This window comes from Salmo salar, chromosome 19 (assembly GCF_965601325.2).
Source record: "Salmo salar chromosome 19, fSalSal1, whole genome shotgun sequence".
NCBI lineage: Eukaryota > Metazoa > Chordata > Actinopteri > Salmoniformes > Salmonidae > Salmo > Salmo salar.
The window spans coordinates 73,156,324-73,180,924 of NC_138309.1; positions in this window are offsets into that span (position 1 = coordinate 73,156,324).

Sequence of the window (24,601 nt, forward strand, 5' to 3'; positions counted from 1 at the left end):
GAGCCCGAGCCTTGCATTGATGGATATGGTTTATGGTAAAGATACATTTGGTTCAATGGGAGTGAGATTTTTGAAGAGGATGGAACCAGGCCTTTTGGCTGATCCATGAGTGGTTTCAGGTTGGGTGGAAAAGGTGGTGGGTGCTATTGAGCCGGTGAAGGCAACTTGAAGTGGACTTGTAATGTTTGTTTGTGTTTCCTCAGATCAGAGGGAGCAGGCACTCCGTGTGACGTAACTTGGGGAAAGACCTGTATCTTTCTTTTCTCTTAGGTTTAGGGCACCATTGAAGTGAGTCATTTCTGGGGTAGCGTTAAGTGTGGAGGTGGAGCAATTTAAGTAGAAGATTCCTGGTGTTTGTGACGCCCAACGTTTGGTGCGATGCAGACCTGGTGGGGAGCGTGGTGAAACAGAGGTGACACAGTCTGTTCTTTTGAGCTTTGATTCAGAGTCTTTAACTGACAAACTAATGTTTGTATATATGAGTTATGCCGTTAGAGCTTTTGTGCCGAATACACTGAGGTGTTATAGGTGTCACGTTTATGGGCATGTCGCAGCTGCGTGTGGGAGGGAGAATCCAAGATTTGGGAAGTGTGCAGGAGGACATGGGACAGTGGACTGTGTAGTTTCAGTGGAAAAATGTATGTTTGCCAACTGTAGGGTTGCCCATGTTGCTGGGGATCGGAGGTGTCCAGTACGAGAGGGGCAGGTTGAGGTGGCCAGGGTCAGAGAGGCAGGTTGAGGTGACCAGGGTCAGAGAGGCAGGTTGAGGTGGCCAGGGTCAGAGTAGTGCAGAAGATGTCATATGCTCAGGTACTAAAGACAGTAGAGGAGGTTGGATCAAGGTTGAGGGATTCTGACAGGTTCTTTGTGAATAGTAGATATGTGAAAGAACAGAGGGATAGGCCAATGAGGGATATACAGTACCAGTCAAAAGTTTGGACACACCTAATTATTCAATGGTTTTTCTTTATTTTGACTACTTTCTAAATTGTTGAATAACAGTGAAGACATCAAAACTATTAAATAACAAATATGGAATCAAGTAGTAACCAAAAAAGTGTTAAACAAATCAAAATAGATTTTAGATTTTAGATTCTTCAAAGTAGCCACCCTTTGCCTCCATGAGAGCTTTGCACACTCTTGGCATTCTCTCAACCAGCTTCACCTGGAATGCTTTTCCAAATGGCTTAAAGGAGTTCTCACATACGCTGAGCACTTGTTGGCTGCTTTTCCTTCACTCTGCGGTCCAACTCATCCCAAACCATCTCAATTGGATTGAAGTCAGGGGATTTTGGAGGCCAGGACATCTGATGTAGCACTCTCCTTCTTGGTCAAATAGCCCTTACACAGCCTGGAGGTGTGTTGGGTCATTGTCCTGTTGAAAAACAAATGACTGCCCCACTAAGCACAAACGAAATGGGATGGCGTATCACTGCAGAATGCTGTGGTAGCCATGCTGGTTAAGTGTGCCTTGAACTCTACATAAATCACTGACAGTGTCACCAGCAAAGCACCCCATATCACACCTCCTCCTCCATGCTTCACGGTGGGAACCACACATATGCTGAGATCATCCGTTTACCAACTCTGCCTCTCACAAAGAGATTCAAATTTGGACTCATAAGACCAAAGGACAAATTTCCACCAGTCTAATGTCCATTGCTTGTGTTTCTTGGCCCAAGCAAGTCTCTTCTTCTTATTGGTGTCCTTTAATAGTGGTTTCTTTGCAGCAATTCGACCATGAAGGCCTGATTCATGCAGTCTCCTCTGAACAGTTGATGTTGAGATGTGTTTGTTTCTTGAACTATGTGAAGCATTTATTTGGGCTGCATTATTTCTGAGGCTGGTAACTCCAATGAGCTTTTCCTCTGTAGCAGAGGTAACTCTGGGTCTTCCTTTCCTGTGGCGGTCCTTATGGGAGACAGTTTTATCATAGCGCTCGATGGCTTTTGCGAATGCACCTGAAGAGAATGTCTAAGTTCTTGAAATTTCCCACATTGACTGACATTCATGTCTTAAAGTAATGATGGACTGTCGTTTCTCTTTGCCTATTTGAGCTGTTCTTGCCATAATATGGACTTGTTCTTTTACCAAATAGGGCTATCTTCTGTATACCATCCCTACCTGGTCACAACACAATTGATTGGCTCAAACACATTCATTTATGGAATTTATTTCCTTCTTAACTTTTAACAAGGCACACCTGATAATTGAAATGCATTCCAGGTGACTACCTCATGAAGCTAGTTGAGAGAATGCCAAGAGTGTGCAAAGCTGTCATCAAGGCAAAGGGTGGCTACTTTGAAGAATCTAAAATGTAAAATATATGTTGGTTTGTTTAACACTTCTTTGGTTACTACATGATTTCATATGTGTTATTTCATAGTTTGGATGTCTTCACTATTATTCTACGATGTAGACAATAGTGAAAATAAAGAAAAACACCTGAATGTGTAGGTGTGTCCAAACTTTTGACTGGTACTGTGTGTGTGTATGTGTGTACTCACTCTTTAAACTACCACTTTCAGAAGGGCATGGGTCAATGAATGGGTTAACTTAACTCTAAAAATACAACATAACTCTGACTCATTTCCACGCCCAACCTGAACAGGTACTACTGATACAATCTTACTTGGTAATGGAGTGACAGGTGAGATGTTAACAACTGAGTTGTGTTTTGGATTTACAACAATTTGAAACACAGAGACAACGTGCTGGAGTCAGGTCACCATGAAGTCAAAAGGTCTAGCCATGGTGATTCTACTGTTGAGCGTCAGTCTCACAGACGGGGGAGGTGAGTGACAATAGCCATCACAGTCCGTCTGTTATCTCCAGAACATCTGTAAACCTCTCTCCATCTGGTTAAGGGTTGAGGGTGAAACATGGTAATTCAGAAAATGTATAATTTGAAAACATTTTGGTTATAAACAAATCAATATAAGACATGTTGTTTTTATTGCTCATTATTACTGCATCTTATCATTGTTTACTTTGGCCAGCTCACCCACAGCACAGAGAAATGAATGTGATCTTCAGGAATAAGTGTTTTATTTGTCAAAGCAAAACCATTTACGCACAGACTTTGTACTGGAAAAAAGTATGTTGATTCAACGTACAATTATAAGGCAACCAGCTGCAATGAGATTGTGCTCAAACAGAAATGTTGTTGAGCAAACTCACAACAAAAAGTTTGTGTGTAGAAATTATGTTGAGCAAACTCACAATCCTATTGCAGCTGATTGCCTTATAATTGTACATTGAATCAACATAAAAAAACATTTACAGTGTGGTGGAGACTGCATTATTATGATTATTGTGAAAATGTTTGATGTTCAGAAAAGGAGCATGGTAAAGGTACAAGTTATTATTTTATGAGTGCACAGCCTGAATGGTCACATTCTCTTCATACCCAAGGAACTTGGCACAGCTACTTAGTGGTCACATTCTCTTCATACCCAAGGAACGTGACACAGCTATTTAATATACAGTACAGATAATTCTCTGAGTTTCCTGGAATAGGTGGTGCTGTGCTATGAGTAAGAGGGGGGAATAAGGTGCAGTAGTCTTTCTTCAGGTCAGAGTGTGGCTGTGCCAGGGTGAGGTGGCAGTGGTTTCTCCTGACTGTCTGACCAAACATACACCAGAATGGAGCGTGGTGTGTCTATCTACATGTACTATGCCAAGCCTTTGTCTAAAGAGCCAGGTAGCCAAATCAAGACAGTTTTGCTGTTGACTGTCAGAGTAATGTCACGTCCTGACCACGTCCTGGGGTTATTTGTTCTTATAGTTTGGTCAGGACGTGGCAGGGTGTATTTGTTTTATGTGGTTCAGGGTGTGTTTGTGTATGTGTTCATGTAACCGATGTGAAATGGCTAGTTAGTTAGCGGTGGTGCGCGCTAATAGCGTTTCAATCGGTGACGTCACTCGCTCTGAGACTTGAAGTAGGGTTGCCCCTTGCGTTGCAAGGGCCGCGGCTTTTGTGGCGCGATGGGTAACGATGCTTCGTGGGGTGTCAGTTGTTGATGTGTGCAAGGGTCCCTGGTTCGAGCCCGGGTTGGGGCGAAGAGAGGGACGGAACCTACACTGTTACATTCATGTAAAGGGGGTATTTGATTTATATGGTTCGGGGTGGTTATGTATGTAGAGGGGTATTTGATTTATTAGTCCAGGGTTTTGGTTATTGTTCTATGTTAGTTTAGTTCTATGTTCAGTCTAGTCGTTTGTATTTCTATGTTTAGTTAATTGGTGTTGGGGCCTTCAGTTGGAGGCAGCTGCCTATCGTTGCCTCTGATTGAAGGTCCTATAAATAGGTGTGTGTTTGTCATGGGATTTTTGTGGGAGATTGTTGCTGTGTATAGCTTTATGCCTTACCGGCCTGTTCTTTGTCGTCGTGTTTTTTTTGTATACGTATTTGTTTTGGTTTTTCCTTCTTTGTCCTTTAATAAAAGAAGATGAGTATACATTTTCCCGCTGTGTTTTGGTCTAAACTCTACGACACCCGTGTCAAGTAAATTATTTTATTTAACTTTTATTTAACTAGGCAAGTCAGTTAAGAACAAATTCTTATTTATAATGACGGCCTACCCCGGGCCAAACCCGGATGACGCTGGGCCAATTGTGCGCCGCCCTATAGGACTCCCAATCACGGCCGGATGTGATGCAGACAGGATAACTGAGTTTTTGACTCAGGAGTAAAGGAGTCAGTAGTAAAGGCAGAGTAAGTTACAGTATCAAAGATTGCCATTAACAAATACCCATACAAAATCCAAGAGTATTTACCTGAGTTTTTTTGTGTATTACACTCACATGAAAAAATACAACACTTTTCTATAGAATACTATAATACTATAGAATTCTGTATTAAACTGTAGTATACTATTCTGCCCAAGGAAGTATCCCTCGATCATGTGCAGTACTTATTATAGAATGTTGTAGTATACTCTAGAATGCTATAGTAAATACTACAATACTATCTACAGTGAGGGAAAAAAGTATTTGATCCCCTGCTGATTTTGTACGTTTGCCCACTGACAAAGAAATGATCAGTCTATAATTTTAATGGTAGGTTTATTTGAACAGTGAGAGACAGAATAACAATAACAAAAATCCAGAAAAACCCTTGTCAAAAATTGTATAAATTGATTTGCATTTTAATGAGGGAAATAAGTATTTGACCCATCTGCAAAACATGACTTAGTACTTGGTGGCAAAACCCTTGTTGGCAATCACAGAGGTCAGACGTTTCCTGTAGTTGGCCATCAGGTTTGCACACATCTCAGGAGGGATTTTGTCCCACTCCTCTTTGCAGATCTTCTCCAAGTCATTAAGGTTTCGAGGCTGAAGTTTGGCAACTCGAACCTTCAGCTCCCTCCACAGATTTTCTATGGGATTAAGGTCTGGAGACTGGCTAGGCCACTCCAGGACCTTAATGTGCTTCTTCTTGAGCCACTCCTTTGTTGCCTTGGCTCTGTGTTTTGGGTCATTGTCATGCTGGAATACCCATCCATGACCCATTTTCAATGCCCTGGCTGAGGGAAGGAGGTTCTCACCCAAGATTTGACGGTACATGGCCCCGTCCATCGTCCCTTTGATGCGGTGAAGTTGTCCTGTCCCCTTAGCAGAAAAACAACCCCAAAGCATAATGTTTCCACCTCCATGTTTGACGGTGGGGATGGTGTTCTTGGGGTCATAGGCAGCATTCCTCCTCCTCCAAACACGGCGAGTTGAGTTGATGCCAAAGAGCTCCATTTTGGTCTCATCTGATCACAACACTTTCACCCAGTTGTCCTCTGAATCATTCAGATGTTCATTGGCAAACTTCAGACGGGCATATATGTGTGCTTTCTTGAGCAGGGAGACCTTGCGGGCACTGCAGGATTTCAGTCATTCACGGCGTAGTGTGTAATCAATTGTTTTCTTGGTGACTATGGTCCCAGCTGCCTTGAGATCATTGACAAGATCCTTCCGTGTAGTTCTGGGCTGATTCTTCACCGTTCTCATGATCATTGCAACTCCACGAGGTGAGATCTTGCATGGAGCCCCAGGCCGAGGGAGATTGACAGTTCTTTTGTGTTTCTTCCATTTGCGAATAATCGCACCAACTGTTGTCACCTTCTCACCAAGCTGCTTGGCAATGGTCTTGTAGCCCATTTCAGCCTTGTGTAGGTCTACAATCTTGTCCCTGACATCCTTGGAGAGCTCTTTGGTCTTGGCCATGGTGGAGAGTTTGGAATCTGATTGATTGATTGCTTCTGTGGACAGGTGTCTTTTATACAGGTAACAAGCTGAGATTTGGAGCACTCCCTTTAAGAGTGTGCTCCTAATCTCAGCTCGTTACTTGTTTAAAAGACACCTGGGAGCCAGAAATCTTTCTGATTGAGAGGGGGTCAAATACTTATTTCCCTCATTAAAATGCAAATCAATTTATAACATTTGACATGCGTTTTTCTGGATTTTTTTGTTGTTATTCTGTCTCTCACTGTTCAAATAAACCTACCATTAAAATTATAGACTGATCATGTCTTTGTCAGTGGGCAAACATACAAAATCAGCAGGGGATCAAATACTTTTTTCCCTCACTGTATAACAGAACTCTACTAAATACTGCAGTAATGTCCGCAAAAGCACAAAAGTAATTTTTGTTAACTATAGTAAATGCTACAGTATTTAATTAGCATACACCCTGCCTATTCCCCACCCAAGAGTCTCATTAGGTAATTAAATAACGTTTTAATAGGAATGTTCCTGTTTCCAATGTTAGGTTCTAAATAACAGGGTAAAAACTGGCTGACAACTATGAAAAGCTTGTTCACCCAATGGGTCAGACAACAGAACAGACAAAGACATGTTGATACAAGCACTGGTATTTAAACCTTCCTCCTATGTTGAGTCTCCTCCTCGGCCCCCATTCCTCACTAATCCACCGCTATCCACCTGTCATGGACGTCATAAGGATTGGACCAAGGCGCAGCGGGTAAAGTGCTCATCTTCTTAATTTATTTAAAGAAAACACTTAAACAAAATAAACAAACAACGAAAAACAGTTCCATAAGGCTCCCAGGCTATACAGAAAATAACCACCACAAAACACAAGTGAAACAAACCTCAACTAAATATGGCCTCCAATTAGAGACAACGACAACCAGCTGCCTCTAATTGAAGGTCCTACCAAAAACCCAACATAGAAATAGAAAACTAGATTTAAACATAGAAATAGAAAACATAGAACCTAAACCAAAAACACACAAAACAAACATCCCCTGCCACGCCCTGACCAATCTACAATGACAAATAACCCCTTTTACTGGTCAGGACGTGACAGTACCCCCCCCCCCCAAAGGTGCAGACCCCGAATGCACCTCAAAAACAAAAACCCCACAAAAACAACCCCAAACTTAAAGGGAGTGAAGGGAGGGTGGCCACCGTCAATGACTGTCCCTGTGCTACACCCCCCCTTCCCAATCCTCCCACTTCGGAGGTGGCTCTGGCCCTGGGCGTAGCTCCCGTTCAGGAGACTCTAGGCTGGGGAGCGTCGCTGGAGCCTACTGGCTGGGGAGCGTCGCTGGAGCCTCCTGGCTGGGGAGCGTCGCTGGAGGCTCCGGGCTGGGGAGCGTCGCTGGAGACTCCGGGCTGGGGAGCGTCGCTGGAGGCTCCGGGCTGGGGAGCGTCGCTGGAGGCTCCGGGCTGGGGAGCGTCGCTGGAGGCTCCGGGCTGGGGAGCGTCGCTGGAGGCTCAGGGCTGAGGAGCGTCGCTGGAGGTTCAGGGCTGAGGAGCGTCGCTGGAGGCCTCCTGCGTGGAGCTGGTACCGGTCTCCCCGGACTGGTGAGACTTACAGGAGATTGGGTGCGCAGAGCGGGCACGGGGCACACTGGGCCGTGGAGGTGCACCAGCGGTCTGGAACTCAGGGCTGGCACACCCCGTCCTGGCTGAGTGGTCACTGTAGCCCGGCACAGGCGGAGCGCTGGCACAGGGCGAACTGGGCTATGCTGGAGAATGAGGGCTGCCGTGAGTAGAGCAGGCGCAGGGTAAGCTGGACCGAGGAGACGCACTGGTGGCCAGATGCGCTGCGCCGGCGCACTTCTCCCTGGCTGCCGGCCAACTCTCGCCCGGCAATGCTGCGGAGCCCTTACTGGCCGCACCGGACTGTGCGTGCATATGGGCGACACCGTGCGCATTTCTGCATAGCTCGGTGCTCTCCTTGTCACCCGCTCCCCACGGTAAGCACGGGGAGTTGGTTCAGGACTCCATCCAGACTCTGCCCAACTCCCCGTGTGCCCCCCCCCCCATTTTTTGGGGGGGGGATGTCTCTCGGCCTCATGTAGCTCCCTTAATTTCCTCTCCCAGAAACGTCGTTCTGCCTCCCACGTCCATCCTTCTCCTCGGTGCTCCAATCCCCGCCGCTTGGTCCTTGTTTGGTGGGTGGTTCTGTCATGGACATCGTGAGGATTGGACCAAGGCGCAGCAAAATAAACAAGCGACGAAAAACAGTTCCATAAGGCTCCCAGGCTATACAGAAAATAACCACCCACAAAACACAAGTGAAACAAACCTCAACTAAATATGGCCTCCAATTAGAGGCAACGACAACCAGCTGCCTTTAATTGGAGGTCCTACCAAAAACCCAACATAGAAATAGAACTAGATTTAAACATAGAAATAGAAAACATAGAACCTAAACCAAAAACACCGAAACACACAAAACAAACACCCCCTGCCACGCCCTGACCAAACTACAATGACAAATAACCCCTTTTACTGGTCAGGACGTGACACCACCCTTATCAGTGACAGCAACCATGGGATTGACTTTCCCTTACTCAGTAACATTCCGAGCCCATGGCACATATGCACATTGACTCCACCATATAAATTCCTCCTACAGATAATCATGAACTTCTTGTGTAGCAACCAGACTGTGGCCCTTCTCCTTTCCATAGGATACCTGATGTCTAACAATAATGTGTTCTGACAGAACACATTCCCCTCGCATTCACCTCACTCCCTCCGTACCATGAACAAGGATATTTCATATTTCAAGTTTAGAAGTCAGAACCCATCACCAAGAGACCATTCTCGTAATGTTAAATAAAACATACCCAGAATGTGGTTACCATGTTCTGAGAACATAAAATATTAATGTTCTAGACGCGTTAAAGAGAATGGTGCAAGAACATTCGTGTCCAGTTTTCTATGGTTTAGGAGAATATTCCATCAATGTCCCACCAACAACACACGTCCTGACCATGTTCTCAGAATATACACTATTAATGTTCTACACACGTTAAATTAGAACGTTGCAGTAATTATTATTCAACGTGTCCTAACCTGGGATTTTGAAGTCCAACCTCTTGGTTCACGGTACTCCAATCTTCCTGCTACGCCACCATGTCAGGTATCAGTTTATCTGACTATTCTCTCATCATTGATTTTCTTCACGTATTTCAGCAACTTAAGGGCTTTCTGTATAGTTGACTAATGTTGGTGGGGCATATTAACCTTTTTTAATGATACTCCTGAATCACCATGATCAATAAAATATTTTCTTGAGCCTACCTTTAACAGAGCTGAGATTTAGTTCAAAGTGCATTCACCCTATACTATACTGGTCCAATAAGCACATGCCCTAGAGATATCCCTTATGGGACAGTGATATCGGAGTTAGTCATTGGTGCTGGTGATCTGGGCTTGAGACCCGATAGGGGAGAGTAGGAATGTGAGAGCATGGTGACTCCACTAGCACGTCTCAAACCCAGGCCACCAGCACCAATGACAAACACCCTAACCACTGTCCAAATAAGGGATATCTCTAGTGCTTGTTCATATTTGACCAGTGTAGTTAGGCTCTGTCCAGAAGAAACCCTAACCCCCTCCTCCCTAGGCACTTGTGTAGATCTGAAACAACTTGATAGGTGTAAGCAATAGGGTCAATGCACTTTGAAGTAACTATCAGCTCTGGTAAAAGTACACTCAAGAAAAACTTTATTGATCGTAGTGATTCAGGAGTATCATTAAAAAAGGTTAAATATGCCCCACAAACATTAGACAACTATCAAAGCAATGATGAGAGAATAGTCAAAGTAACTGATAACTACCACACACATGGTAGTGTAGAATGAATATCTGAATGCAGTGAACCAAAAGGTTGTGAGTTCAAATCCCAGGTGATGACATGTTGAATAATAATTACTGTATAAATTAACATGCCCGATGTAATCACATGTGTTAAATATGTAAGTTGAAAACATGTTAAAAGCACTGTGTGCGTGTAACCTTGCCAACAAACAAAAAAGAGCTGTGAAGGCATCAGCTGTTCACCAGTCATGGGCTTGGCAACTAACAAGGTGTAATTAAAAAAAATGGGGGTGCAACGTTTCTTTAGAATCATCAGGCGACGTCCTGATAACTGATACACAGAAATGTTCTTACAATGTTCCCATGAAACGTGTCTAGAACATTATGGTCTAGTTCTATATCCATGTCTGTATGTTTGGTGGAACGTTGATGGAATATTCTCCTAATCCTAAGGAAACTGGACACATACATTTTCTTGCAACGTTCCATGAAACGTGTTTTGAATGTTAATATCACATTTTCTGAGAACATGGCAACCATGTTCTGTGTAGTGACATTGATGGAATATTCTCCTAACCCTAAGAAAACTGGACACAGGAATGTTTTTTGTTGTTGGGATCCAATGGCAACAATTAATCTTCCTGGGGCCCGACACATAACGAAAAATACATTCCAGACAAAAATACTTTACAATTTACATAAATTTAAAAATATTAACATAGTTGTAATGTCTAAGTCAGATAGGAGAGAGGCGTTATTGTTTTATTTGTTTTTTTAAAGCTCACTTTGCTGTTTGCTTGAGTAATTTGAGAAGGGAGTACAAAGTGATCATGGCTCTATATAAAACTGTAATAAAACTATTATACTGAATTTGTTCTGGATTTGGGGACTGTGAAGAGAACCCTGGTGGCATGTCTGGTGGGGTACGTACAGTGCATTCGGAAAATATTCAGACCCCTTGACTTTTTCCACATTTTGTTACGTTACAGCCTTATTTCCCCCTCTCATCAATCTACACACAATACCCCATAATGACGAAGCAAAAACATATTTATTGAAGTTTTAGCAAATTGATACAAAAAAAACTTAAATATCACATTTACATAAGTATTCAGACCCTTTACTGAGTACTTTGTTGAAGCACCTTTGGTAGCAATTACAAATCAAATCAAATCAAATGTATTTATATAGCCCTTCTTACATCAGCTGATATCTCAAAGTGCTGTACAGAAACCCAGCCTAAAACCCCAAACAGCAAGCAATGCAGGTGTAGAAGCACGGTGGCTAGGAAAAACTCCCTAATTACAGCCTCAAGTCTTCTTGGGTATGACGCTACACACACCTGGCACACCTGTATTTGGGGTGTTTCTCCAATTCTGTTCAGCAGATCCTCTCAAGCTCTGTCACGTTGGATGGGGAGCGTCGCTGCACAGCTATTTTCAGGTTTCTCCAGAGATGTTCGATCGAGTTCAAGTCTCTGGCTGGGCCACTCAAGGACATTCAAAGACTTGTCCCGAAGCCACCCCTAAGTTGTTTTGGCTGTGTGTTTAGGGTCGTTGTCCTATTGGAAGGTGAACTCTCGCCCGAGTCTCAGGTCCTGAGTGCTCTGGAGCAGGTTTTCATCAAGGATCTCTCTGTACTTTGCTCCGTTCATCTTTCCATCGAAATTGACTAGTCTCCTAGTCCTTGATGCTGAAAAACATCCCCACAGCATAATGCCGCCACCACCATGCTTCACCGTAGGGATGGTGCCAGGTTTCCTCCAGATGTGACGCTTGGCAATCAGGCCAAAGAGTTCAATCTTGGTTACATCAGACCAGAGAATCTTGTTTCTCATGGTCTGAGAGTCCTTTAGGTGCTCTCAACTTCTTAAGGCTAGGGGGCAGTATTCGGAAGTTCAGATGACTGACATGCCCAAAGTAAACTGCCTGTTACTCAGGCTCAGAAGCTAGGATATGCATATAATTGGTAGCATTGGATAGAAAACACCCTGAAGTTTCTAAAACCGTTGAAATAATGTCTGTGAGTATAACAGAACTGATATGGCAGGTGACAACATGAGGAGAATCCATCCGGAATTCTTTATTTTTGAGGTCACAGGCCATTCCAATGCTTGTCTATGGGATATTCAAAGGAATTCCTCCCAGATTGCAGTTCCTATGGCTTCCATTAGATTTCAACAGTCTTTAGAAAGGGTTTCAGGCTTGTTTTTTGAGCTAGTAGTTTTTCAAGGTGTCTCTTATTAGGACTGTAGTCTTGTGGCGCGCACTTCGTTATTTATCTCAGGTATTGAACATACTACATTGTGTCTTAAATTTAATCGTTTATTTACATATTAGGGTACCTCAGGATTGATTAGAAACGTTGTTTGACTTGTTTGGACGAAGTTTACCAGTAACTTTGGTATTCCTTTGTCTGCATGTTGAACGAGTGAAATGGGTGGATTACTGAATCAAACGTGCCAACTAAACTGATTTTTTGGGGATATAAAGAAGGACTTTATCGAACAAAACGACCATTTGTTGTGAGCTGGGAACCTTGGGATTGCAAACAGAGGGAGATCTTCAAAGGTAAGTGATTTATTTTATTGCTATTTATGATTTTTGTGACACCTCTGCTGGTTTGGGAAAATGTTTTTAATGCTGGTGTATATGGGGCACTGTCCTGAGATAATCACATGGTATGCTTTTGCCGTAAAGCCTTTTTTAAATCTTACAACGCGGTTGGATTAACAAGAAGTTAAGCTTTTAAACGATGTAAGACACTTGTATTTTCATGAATGTTTAATATTACGATTTTTGTATTTTGTATTTCGTGCTAGCATCCCACCTAGCCCAAAGAGGTTTTAAGCAAACTCCACGCGGGCTGTCATGTGTCTTTTACTGAGGAGTGGCTTCCGTCTGGCAACTCTACCATAAAGGCCTGATTGGTGGAGTTCTGCAGAGATGGTTATCCATCTGTAAGGTTCTCCCATCTCCACAGAGGAACTCTGGAGCTCTGTCAGAATGACCATCGGGTTCATGGTCACCTCCCTTACCAAGGCCCTTCTCCCCCAATTGCTCAGTTTGGCCGGGCGACCAACTTAAGGAAGAGTCTTGGTGGTTCCAAACTTCCATTTAAGAATGATGGAGTCCACTGTGTTCTTGGGGACCTTCAATGATGCAGAAATGTTTCAGTACCCTTCCCCAGATCTGTGCCTCGACACAATCCTGTCTCGGAGCTCTATGGACAATACGACCTTATGGCTTGGTGTTTGCTCTGACATGCACTGTCAACTGTGGGACCTTATATAGACAGGTGTGTGCCTTCCCAAAACATGTGCAATCAATTGAATTTACCACAGGTGGACTCCAATCAAGTTGTAGAAACATCTCAAGATTGATCAATGGAAACAGGATTCACCTGAGCTCAATTTCGAGCCTCATAGCAAAGAGTCTGAATACTTATATAAATAAGGTATTTTCATTTTAAAAATTGTATAAATTTACAAACATTTCTGAAAACCTGTTTGTCACTATGGGGTATTGTGTGTAGATTGATCAGGAATAAAATATTTAATACATTTTAGAATAAGGCTATAACGTAAACAAAATGTGGAAAAAGTCTGTTAGAGCTATATGTAAGTTGATTATACAGACAATTTGGAAATTTCCACAATAATATTTCTCACAAAAACAAGAATTGATGCAGTAATCTCTTGTCAGCCCTCAACCAGGAAAGACTGGAATGTATGTTGTTTATGTTAGATCTGTATGTGCAGTTAAGGACAAAGATGGCACCGACAGACATGGCAGCTCTGCTTCTAGCTCCTAAGAAACTTTGCAGTATTTAGTTTTTTTGTGTGTTATTTCTTACATTATTAGCCCAGAAAGTTTTTTGTGTTATTACATACAGCCGGAAATAACTTTTGGATATCAGAGCGGCAGTAACTCATTAGCATTACGACCAGGAATACGACTTTCCTCAAATTGGATCCTTTGTTGAACTTTTGGAGGCTGCTCCAAAATGCCGCTGGCGGAGAAAAGGTATTCGGAGTGGAACTAGTCTAGTCCAACTCAGGAGGTGGTGCACACCACCCACCGCTTCCGAGTATATTACTCGCTAATGTTCAGTCTCTGGACAATAAAGTAGACGAGCTCAGGGCGAGGATTCATTGTAAAATACTCTGTTTCACAGAATCATGGCTCTCTCCGGATATAGTGTCTCCATCCATACAGCCAGCTGGGTTCAGTACATCGCACAGACAGGAATGAAGAACTCTCCGTGAAGAAGAAAGGGGGGGTGGTGTATTTCATGATTAACTACTCATGGTGTGATTATGATAACATACAGAAACTCAAGTCCTTTAGTTCACCCGACCTGGAATACCTCACAATCAAATGCAGACCATATTACCTCCCAAGAGAATTCTCTTCGGTTATAGTCACAGCCATGTATATTCCCCCTCAAGCTGACACCACGACAGCCCTCAAGGAACTACACTGGACTTTGTGCAAACTGGAAACCACATATCCTGAGGCCACATTTATTGTAGCTGGGGATTTTAACAAAGCAAATTGGAGGAAAACGCTACCAAAGTTCTATCAACACATTGACTGTCGTACTCGCGCTGCTAAAACAATCGACCACTGCTACTCCAACTTCCGGGATGCCTACAAGGCCCTCCCCACCCTGCCTTCGGCAAATTAGATTATGACTTTCATCCCTTCCTATAGGCAGAAACTCAAACAGGAAGTACCCATGCTAGGGTCTATTCAACGCTGGTCTGACCAATCGGAATCCATGTTTCAAGATTGTTTTGATCACGCGGACTAGTTAGCCTCTGAGAATAACATCGACGTATACACTGACACGGTGACTGAGTTGTTGTTCCCACTGTGACTATTAAAACCTACCCAAATCAGAAACCGTGGATAGATGGCAGCATTCGCACAAAACTGAAAGCGCGAACCACCGCATTTAACCATGGCAAGGTGACTGGGAATATGGTTTAATACAAACAGTGTAGTTATTCCCTCCATAAGGCAATCAAACAGGCAAAACATCAGTACAAAGTGGAGTCGCAATTGAACGGCTCAGACACGAGACGTATGTGGCAGGGTCTACAGACGGTCACGGATTACAAAGGGAAAACCAGCCACATAGCGAACAGGGGTCGTCTTGCTCCCAGACAAGCTAAACACCTTCTTCGCCCGCTTTGAGGATAACAAAGTGCCACCGACGCGGCCGGCTCCTAAGGAATGTGGGCTGTCATTCTCCGTGGCCGAAGTTAGACATTTAAACGTGTTAACCCTCACAAGGATGCAGGCCCAGACGGCATCCCTAGCCGCGTCCTCAGAGCATGCACAGACCAGCTGGCTGGAGTGTTTTAGGACATTTTCAATCTCTCCCTATCCTAGTCTGCTGTCCCCACTTACTTCAAGATGTCCACCATTCTTACTGTAACAAGGAAAGCAAAGGTAACTGAACTAAATACCTGTTGTCCCTTAGCATTCACTTCTGTCATCATGAAGTACTTTGAGAGGCTAGTTAAAGATCATATCACTGCCAACTTACCCGACACCCTTACCCGACACTGCAATTTGCATATGGCCCAATAGATCCATGGATGATGCATTCGCCATCGCACTGCACACTGCCCTATCCCATCTTGACAAGAGGAATACCTACGTAAGAATGCTTTTCATTGACTACAGCTCAGCCTTCAACACCATAATACCCACAAAGCTCATTAAGGTTGGGCTGCTGGGGGATAAATACAGGTGAATATATTGATAAAAGTCACCTTGTCCTAAAGAGATTTACATGGTTATCAAAACGCCATTTTAAGTTAAAAAAAAAAGTTTGGGAAAAATGAATGGGGGAAAAACAATTTGAACTATTTTCCTGTTTGACATCTAGGTTTTATGGGTATTATGACTCATACTGTGATACTCTATAGCCGGACTCCATCCAGTACACTGCCCTGAACTTAGTCACTGTCACTAGCTGGCTACCACCCGGTTATTCAACCCTGCACCTTAGAGGCTACTGCCCTATGTACACTGGTTACTTTAATCATGAAACACTGGTCACTTTAATAATGTTTGCATACTGTTTTTTCCAGTATGTAAACATTATTACATAGTGTATTCTAGGCAACTATTTTTATTTAACATTTTTATTTTACCTTTATTTAACTAGGCAAGTCATTTAAGAACAAATTCTTATTTTCAATGACGGCCTAGAAACAGCTATTGCTGTACATATACTATTCTATCCTATGTACTCTTCAGATATAAAGCATATTCTATCCACATATGGTCTACAATGTCTATACATCCCATCACATACAGTACCAGTCAAAAGGTTGGACACACCTACTCATTCCAGGGTTTTTCTTTATTTGCAGAATAACAGTGAAGACATCAAAACTATGAAATAACAATGGAATCATGTAGTAACCAAAAAAGTGTTAAACAAATCAAAATATATGTTGTATTTGAGATTCTTCAAAGTAGCCACTCTTTGCCTTTATGACAGCTTTGCACACTCTTGGCATTCTCTCAACCAGCTTCATAAGGTAGTCACCTGGAATGCATTTCAATTAACAGGTGTGCCTTGTTAAACGTTCATTTGTGGAGCCAATGCGTTTGAGACAATTAGTTGTGTTGTGACAAGGTAGGGTTGGTATACAGAAGATATTTGATAAAAGACCAAGTCCATATTATATTCTACAATGTAGAATATAGTGAAAATAAAGAAAAACACTTGAATGAGTAGGTGTGTCCAAACTTTTGACTGATGCTGTATGTGATGGGATGTATAGACATTATAGAGCGTATGTGGATAGAATATGTTTTATATCTGAAGAATACGTAGGATAGAATAGTATATGTACAGCAATAGTTGACTATAATACAGTATGTAATCATGTTTATATACTGAATAAAAATATAAAACACAACATGCAACAATTTCAAAGATTTTACTGCGTTACAGTTGATATAATGAAATCAGTCAATTGAAATAAATTCATTAGGCCCTAATCTATGCATTTACATGACTGGGAATACAGATATGCATCTCTTGGTCACAGATACCTATAAAAAAAAAGGTACGGGCATGGATCAGAAAAGCAGTCAGTATCTGGTGTGACCACTATTTTGCCTTATGCCGCGCGACACATCTCCTTCGCATAAAGTTGATCAGGCTGTTGATTGTAGCCTGTGGAATGTTGTGCCACTCCTCTTCAATGGCTGTGCGAAGTTTCTGGATATTGGCAAGAACTGGAACACGCTGTCATACACGTCAATCCAGAGCACCCCAAACATGCTCAATGGGTGGAGACATGTCTGGTGAGTATGCAGGCCATGGAAGAACTGGGACATTTTCAGCTTCCAAGAATTGTGTACAGATGATGTCGGCGGATGAATGGCATAACAATGCGTCTCAGGATCTCATCACGGTATCTATGTGAATTCAAATTGCCATCGATAAAATTCTTATGCCTGCCCATATCATAACCCCACCTCCACCAATGGGGCACTCTGTTCACAATGTTGACATCAGCAAACCGCTTGCCCACACAATGTCATACACGTGGTCTGCGGTTGTGAGGCTGGTTGGATGTACTACCAAATTCTATAAAACAATGTTGGAGGCAGTTTATGGTAGAGAAATTAACATTCAATTCTCTGTCAACAGCTCTGGTGGACATTCCAGAGGTCAGCATGCCAATTGCACACTCTCTCAAAACATCTGTGGCATTGTGTTGTATGACAAAACTGCACATTTTACAGTGGCCTTTTATTGTCCCCAGCACAAGGTGCACCTTTGTAATGATCATGCTGTTTAATCAGCTTCTTGATATGCCACACCTGTCAGGTGGATGGATTATTTAGCAAAGGAGAAATGCTCACTAACAGGAATGTAAACAAATTTGTTCACAGACAATTTTTGAAATACACTTTTTGTACATTTGGAACATTTCTGGGATCTTTTATTTCAGCTCATGAAACATGGGACCAACACTTTACATTTTGCATTTATGTTTTTGTTCAGTATAAATATGTTTATTTTTACATCTTCAACAGAAGAGCCCTGAGAAAACATTTAGGCCCAACCTTTGCCACTTTGGCTTTCCTTGTTATTGTCACAATGTTATGGTCACTACAGCCAATGGGAACTGATATTGCTTTGGAGCAAAGCTCTGCAGCATTAGTGAAGATATGATCAATACAAGTGGATGTCACAGATCCAACATTATTGGTATACACTTTAGTTGGTTGAGTGATAACCTGGGTCATATTACAGGCATTAGCCACAGTTAGAAGCTTCCTCTTGAGAGGACAGCTAGTTGCTAACCAGTCAATGTTCAGGTCACCCAGGAAATAGACCTACGTTATTAACATCACACACACTATCAAGCATTTCACACACATTATCTAGATATTGACTGTCTGCACTTGGTGACCTATAGCAACACCCTAAAGTAATAGGCTTTAGATTTGGCAGGTAAACCTGCAACCACAATACTTGTAACACTTGACATGAGATCTTCTCTAGGCATTACAGGGATATGACTCTGAATATGTACAGCAACACCTCCCCATAGGCATTCCTGTCTCTTCTGTAGATGTTATATCCTTGTATTGCTAATGCGGTGTCATCAAATGAATTATCTAAGTGAGTCAAAGAAATGGTTAATATATCAATGTTATCTCATGTTAGTTAACATGCTATTGTTTTCATAAACCTTATTTCTAAGGCTGCATATATTAATATGGGATTTTTTTGCCATTTCCTGGGTAGCTTATCAGAGATAGACATACTATGGAAAAGAACAAACAAAACAAGAGAAAACTAACAAAAACAACATTATTCGGCAGTCCAGCAACCAGTTGGTGTGTGTGTGTGTGTGTGTGCTGTGGGGTTGAAGCTAAAAACCCACAGGCTTGGCTCTCTCATCTCTTCCAGGCTTTTGGGAGGTAGGGTGGACAATGAGCCTATCATAGCAGATGTAAGCAAGGTCCCCACATGCTCTGGCAGCTTTCATGGCTGGGATAAGTTCTTTCCTCTTCTGGCGCACAGCTTCAGGATAGTCCTTGTTGAGGAAGATGTACGTTTCTCTTAAGTTCTTGGCTCTGTCCAGAACAGCTACCTTGTCCTTGAACCTTAGGAACTTGACCACTATCGGCCTGGGCCTGTCACCTGGGCCGGTGTTGGGTTTCCAGTCCAGTGGACGCACTCTCTACCTCAATCGTCTTGTGGTCCATCTTCAGTTTCTCAGTGATCATTTCCCTCACTATGTCCTCAGACTCCATCCAGGTGTCATGTGGAAATTCTGCAATTCCTTCCACAACAATGTTGTTCCGCCTTGATTGTCCCTCGACATAATCTGATTTCTCAATCATTGTTATCATGGATTCACATGCAGAACTGATGTCCTCTTTCAATGACTTACAGATTGCTGTCATCTTGCTGTTCTCCTGTTTAAACTTATCGAGCCAGCTGACACTGGGAGAACTTCTCTGGTCAGATTGTCCATTCTTTTATTAATTGACTCCACCAGTATTTAGAAACAACACTTTTCAACTCCATGCAATTCCAACCAGCATAGCTTGCAGGGCCGATGGAAACAGCAACAAACAGTATAGATTTAAACAGCCACAATCCCGGGACTATCCGCAGTCCCGCCACAAGGGCTAACCGCGTCGCGGAAACCTGTTTAGCTTGATAGCTAACAGCTAGACTAGCTGCTCTTCAGACTTTAGGGTTTAGCGGTCCCAGCAAGAACCAAGAAAAAACGTTTTCAGAAACTTTACAAAAACAACAAACCGAGCTCTTTCTAGTTCCGCGTTTAGCATGTGTTCTTGCAACGTTCTCATAAAATGTTTCCAGAATCAAATCAAATCAAATGTATTTATATAGCCCTTCGTACATCAGCTGATATCTCAAAGTGCTGTACAGAAACCCAGCCTAAAACCCCAAATAGCAAGCAATGCATGTGAAAGAAGCACGGTGGCTAGGAAAAACTCCCTAGGAAAAACTCCCTAGAAAGGCCAAAACCTAGGAAGAAACCTAGAGAGGAACCAGGCTATGAGGGGTGGCCAGTCCTCTTCTGGCTGTGCCGGGTGGATATTATAACAGAACATGGTCAAGATGTTAAAATGTTCATAAATGACCAGCATGGTCAAATAATAATAATCATAGTAGTTGTCGAGGGTGCAACAAGTCAGCAACTCAAGAGTAAGTGTCAGTTGGCTTTTTCATAGCCGATCTTTGAGAGTTTCTCTACCGCTCCTGCTGTCTCTAGAGAGTTGAGAACAGCAGGTCGGGGACAGGTAGCACGTCCGGTGAACAGGTCAGGGTTCCATAGCCGCAGGCAGAACAGTTGAAACTGGAGCAGCAGCACGGCCAGGTGGACTGGGGACAGCAAGGAGTCATCATGCCAGGTAGTCCTGAGGCATGGTCCTAGGGCTCAGGTCCTCTGAGAGAGAGAAAGAAAGAAAGAGAGAAAGAGAGAATTAGAGAGAGCATATTTAAATTCACACAGGACACCGGATAAGACAAGAGAAATACTCCAGATGCAACAGACTGACCCTAGCCCCCCGACACATAAACTACTGCAGCATAAATACTGGAGGCTGAGACAGGAGGGGTCAGGAGACACTGTGGCCCCATCCGATGAAACCCCCGGACAGGGCCAAACAGGCAGGATACAACTCCACCCACTTTACCAAAGCACAGCCCCCACACCACTGGAGGGATATCTCCAACCACCAACTTACCATCCTGAGACAAGGCCGAGTATAGCCCACAAAGATCTCCGCCACGGCACAACCCAAGGGGGGGGGGGGGGGCGCCAACCCAGACAGGAAGACCACGTCAGTGACTCAACCCACTCAAGTGACGCACCCCTCCCAGGGACGGCATGGAAGAACACCAGTAAGCCAGTGACTCAGCCCCTGTAATAGGGTTAGAGGCAGAGAATCCCAGTGGAGAGAGTGGAACCGGCCAGGCAGAGACAGCAAGGGCGGTTCGTTGCTCCAGCCTTTCCGTTCACCTTCACACCCCTGGGCCAGACTACACTTAATCATAGGACCTACTGAAGAGATGAGTCTTCAGTAAAGACTTAAAGGTTGAGACTGAGTCTGCGTCTCTCACATGGGTAGGCAGACCATTCCATAAAAATTGAGCTCTATAGGAGAAAGCCCTGCCTCCAGCTGTTTGCTTAGAAATTCTAGGGACAATTAGGAGGCCTGCGTCTTGTGACCGTAGCGTACGTGTAGGTATGTACGGCAGGACCAAATCGGAAAGATAGGTAGGAGCAAGCCCATGTAATGCTTTGTAGGTTAGCAGTAATACCTTGAAATCAGCCCTTGCCTTAACAGGAAGGCAGTGTAGGGAGGCTAGCACTGGAGTAATATGATCACATTTTTGGGTTCTAGTCAGGATTCTAGCAGCCGTATTTAGCACTAACTGAAGTTTATTTAGTGCTTTATCCGGATAGCCGGAAAGTAGAGCATTGCAGTAGTCCAACTTAGAAGTAACAAAAGCATGGATTAATTTTTCTGCATAATTTTTGGACAGAAGGTTTCTGATTTTTGCAATGTTACTTAGATGGAAAAAATCTGTCCTTGAAACAGTCTTGATATGTTCTTCAAAAGAGAGATCAGGGCCGAGAGTAACGCCGAGGTCCTTCACAGTTTTATTTGAGACGACTGTACAACCATCCAGATTAATTGTCAGATTCAACAGAAGATCTCTTTGTTTCTTGGGACCTAGAACAAGCATCTCTGTTTTGTCCGAGTTTAAAAGTTGAAAGTTTGCAGCCATCCACTTCCTTATGTCTGAAACACAGGCTTCTAGCGAGGGCAATTTTGGGGCTTCACCATGTTTCATTGAAATGTACAGCTGTGTGTCATATGCATAGCAGTGAAATTTAACATTATGTTTTCGAATGACATCCCCAAGAGGTAAAATATATAGTGAAAACAATAGTGGTCCTAAAACGGAACCTTGAGGAACACCGAAATTTACAGTTGATTTGTCAGAGGGCAAACCATTCACAGAGACAAACTGATATCTTTCCGACAGATAAGATCTAAACCAGGCCAGAACTTGTCCATGTAGACCAATTTGGGTTTCCAATCTCTCCAAAAGAATGTGGTGATCGATGATATCAAAAGCAGCACTAAGATCTAGGAGCACGAGGACAGATGCAGAGCCTCGGTCTAACGTCATTAAAAGGTCATTTACCACCTTCACAAGTGCAGTCTCAGTGCTATGATGGGGTCTAAAACCAGACTGAAGCGTTTCGTATAGATTGTTTGTCTTCAGGAAGGCAGTGAGTTGCTGCGCAACAGCTTTTTCTAAAACTTTTGAGAGGAATGGAAGATTCGATATAGGCTGATAGTTTTTTATAATTTCTGGGTCAAGATTTGGCTTTTTCAAGAGAGGCTATATTACTACCACTTTTAGTGAGTTTGGTACACATCCGGTGGATAGGAAGCCGTTTATTATGTTCAACATAGGAGGGCCAAGCACAGGAAGCAGCTCTTTCAATAGTTTAGTTGGAATAGGGTCCAGTAAGCAGCTTGAAGGTTTAGAGGCCATGATTATTTTCATCATTGTGTCAAGAGATATAGTACTAAAACACTTTAGTGTCTCCCTTGATCCTAGGTCCTGGCAGAGTTGTGCAGACTCAGGACAACGGAGCTTTGGAGGAATACGCAGATTTAAAGAGGAGTCCGTAATTTGCTTTCTAATGATCATGATCTTTAGCCTCAAAGAAGTTCATGAATTCATTACTGCTGAAGTGAAAGCCATCCTCTCTTGGGGAATGCTGCTTTTTAGTTAGCTTTGCGACAGTATCAAAAAGAAATTTCGGATTGTTCTTATTTTCCTCAATTAAGTTGGAAAAATAGGATGATCGAGCAGCAGTGAGGGCTCTTCGATACTGCAAGGTACTGTCTTTCCAAGCTAGTCGGAAGACTTCCAGTTTGGTGTGGCGCCATTTCCGTTCCAATTTTCTGGAAGCTTGCTTCAGAGCTTGTGTATTTTCTGTATACCAGGGAGCTAGTTTCTTAAGACAAATGTTTTTAGTTTTTAGGGGTGCAACTGCATCTAGGGTATTGCGCAAGATTAAATTGAGTTCCTCAGTTAGGTGGTTAACTGATTTTTGTCCTCTGACGTCCTTGGGTAGGCAGAGGGAGCCTGGAAGGGCATCAAGGAATCTTTGGGTTGTCTGAGAATTTATAGCACGACTTTTAATGCTCCTTGGTTGGGGTCTGAGCAGATTATTTGTTGCGATTACAAACGTAATAACATGGTGGTCCGATAGTCCAGGATTATGAGGAAAAACATTAAGATCCACAACATTTATTCCATGGGACAAAACTAGGTCCAGAGTATGACTGTGGCAGTGAGTAGGTACAGAGACATGTTGGACATGTTGGACATGTTATACTCTCTACACTCGCCAGTTTTAGCTTTAGCCAGCACCATCTTCAGATTAGCCTTAACGTCGGTAGCCCTGCCCCCTGGTAAACAGTGTATGACCGCTGGATGATTCGTTTTAAGTCTAATACTACGGATAATGGAGTCGCCAATGACTAGGGTTTTCAATTTGTCAGAGCTAATGGTGGGAGGCTTCGGCGTCTCAGACCCCATAACGGGAGGAGTAGAGACCAGAGAAGTCTCAGCCTCTGACTCCGACTCGCTTGATGGGGAGAACCGATTGAAAGTTTCTGTCGGCTGAATAAGCGACACCGGTTGAGCATTCCTACAGCGTTTCCCTCCAGAAGCCATGAGAAAGTTGTCCTGCTGCGGGGACCGTGCAAGGGGGTTTATACTAACGTTACTATCTGTACTTACTGGTGGCACAGACGCTGTTTCATCCTTTCCTACACTGAAATTGCCCTTGCCTAACGATTGCGTCTGAAGCTGGGCTTGCAGCACAGCTATCCTCGCCATAAGGCGATCGTTTTCCTGTATATTATGAGTACAACGGCTGCAATTAGAAGGCATCATGTTAATGTTACTACTTAGCTTCGGCTGTTGGATCTCATGACGAACCATGTCCAGATAAATCCTCCGGAGTGAAAAAGTTGAATGAAAAAAGTTGAGTGAGGGAAAACTAAAAATATACGGTAATCAAAAAGTAAAAACCGTGAAGTTGTCAGGTAGCAAAGTAAGATTGGCAACAAAACACACAGCAGCACGTAAACAAGTCTGCAAGTTGTGACCGGAAACAGGAAACAGACCTCAAGATCACTTTCTGAGTCAAAATACAAATTAACAACTTTTACCATAGCACAGGTATCACAAATGATTTGTTTGAGCTGTGCATGGTAACAGAGGACAAAGTTAAACAATCTACTATGCTTAATGAGCAAAAAAGTGTTAAACAAATCAAAATATATGTTGTATTTGAGATTCTTCAAAGTAGCCACTCTTTGCCTTTATGACAGCTTTGCACACTCTTGGCATTCTCTCAACCAGCTTCATAAGGTAGTCACCTGGAATGCATTTCAATTAACAGGTG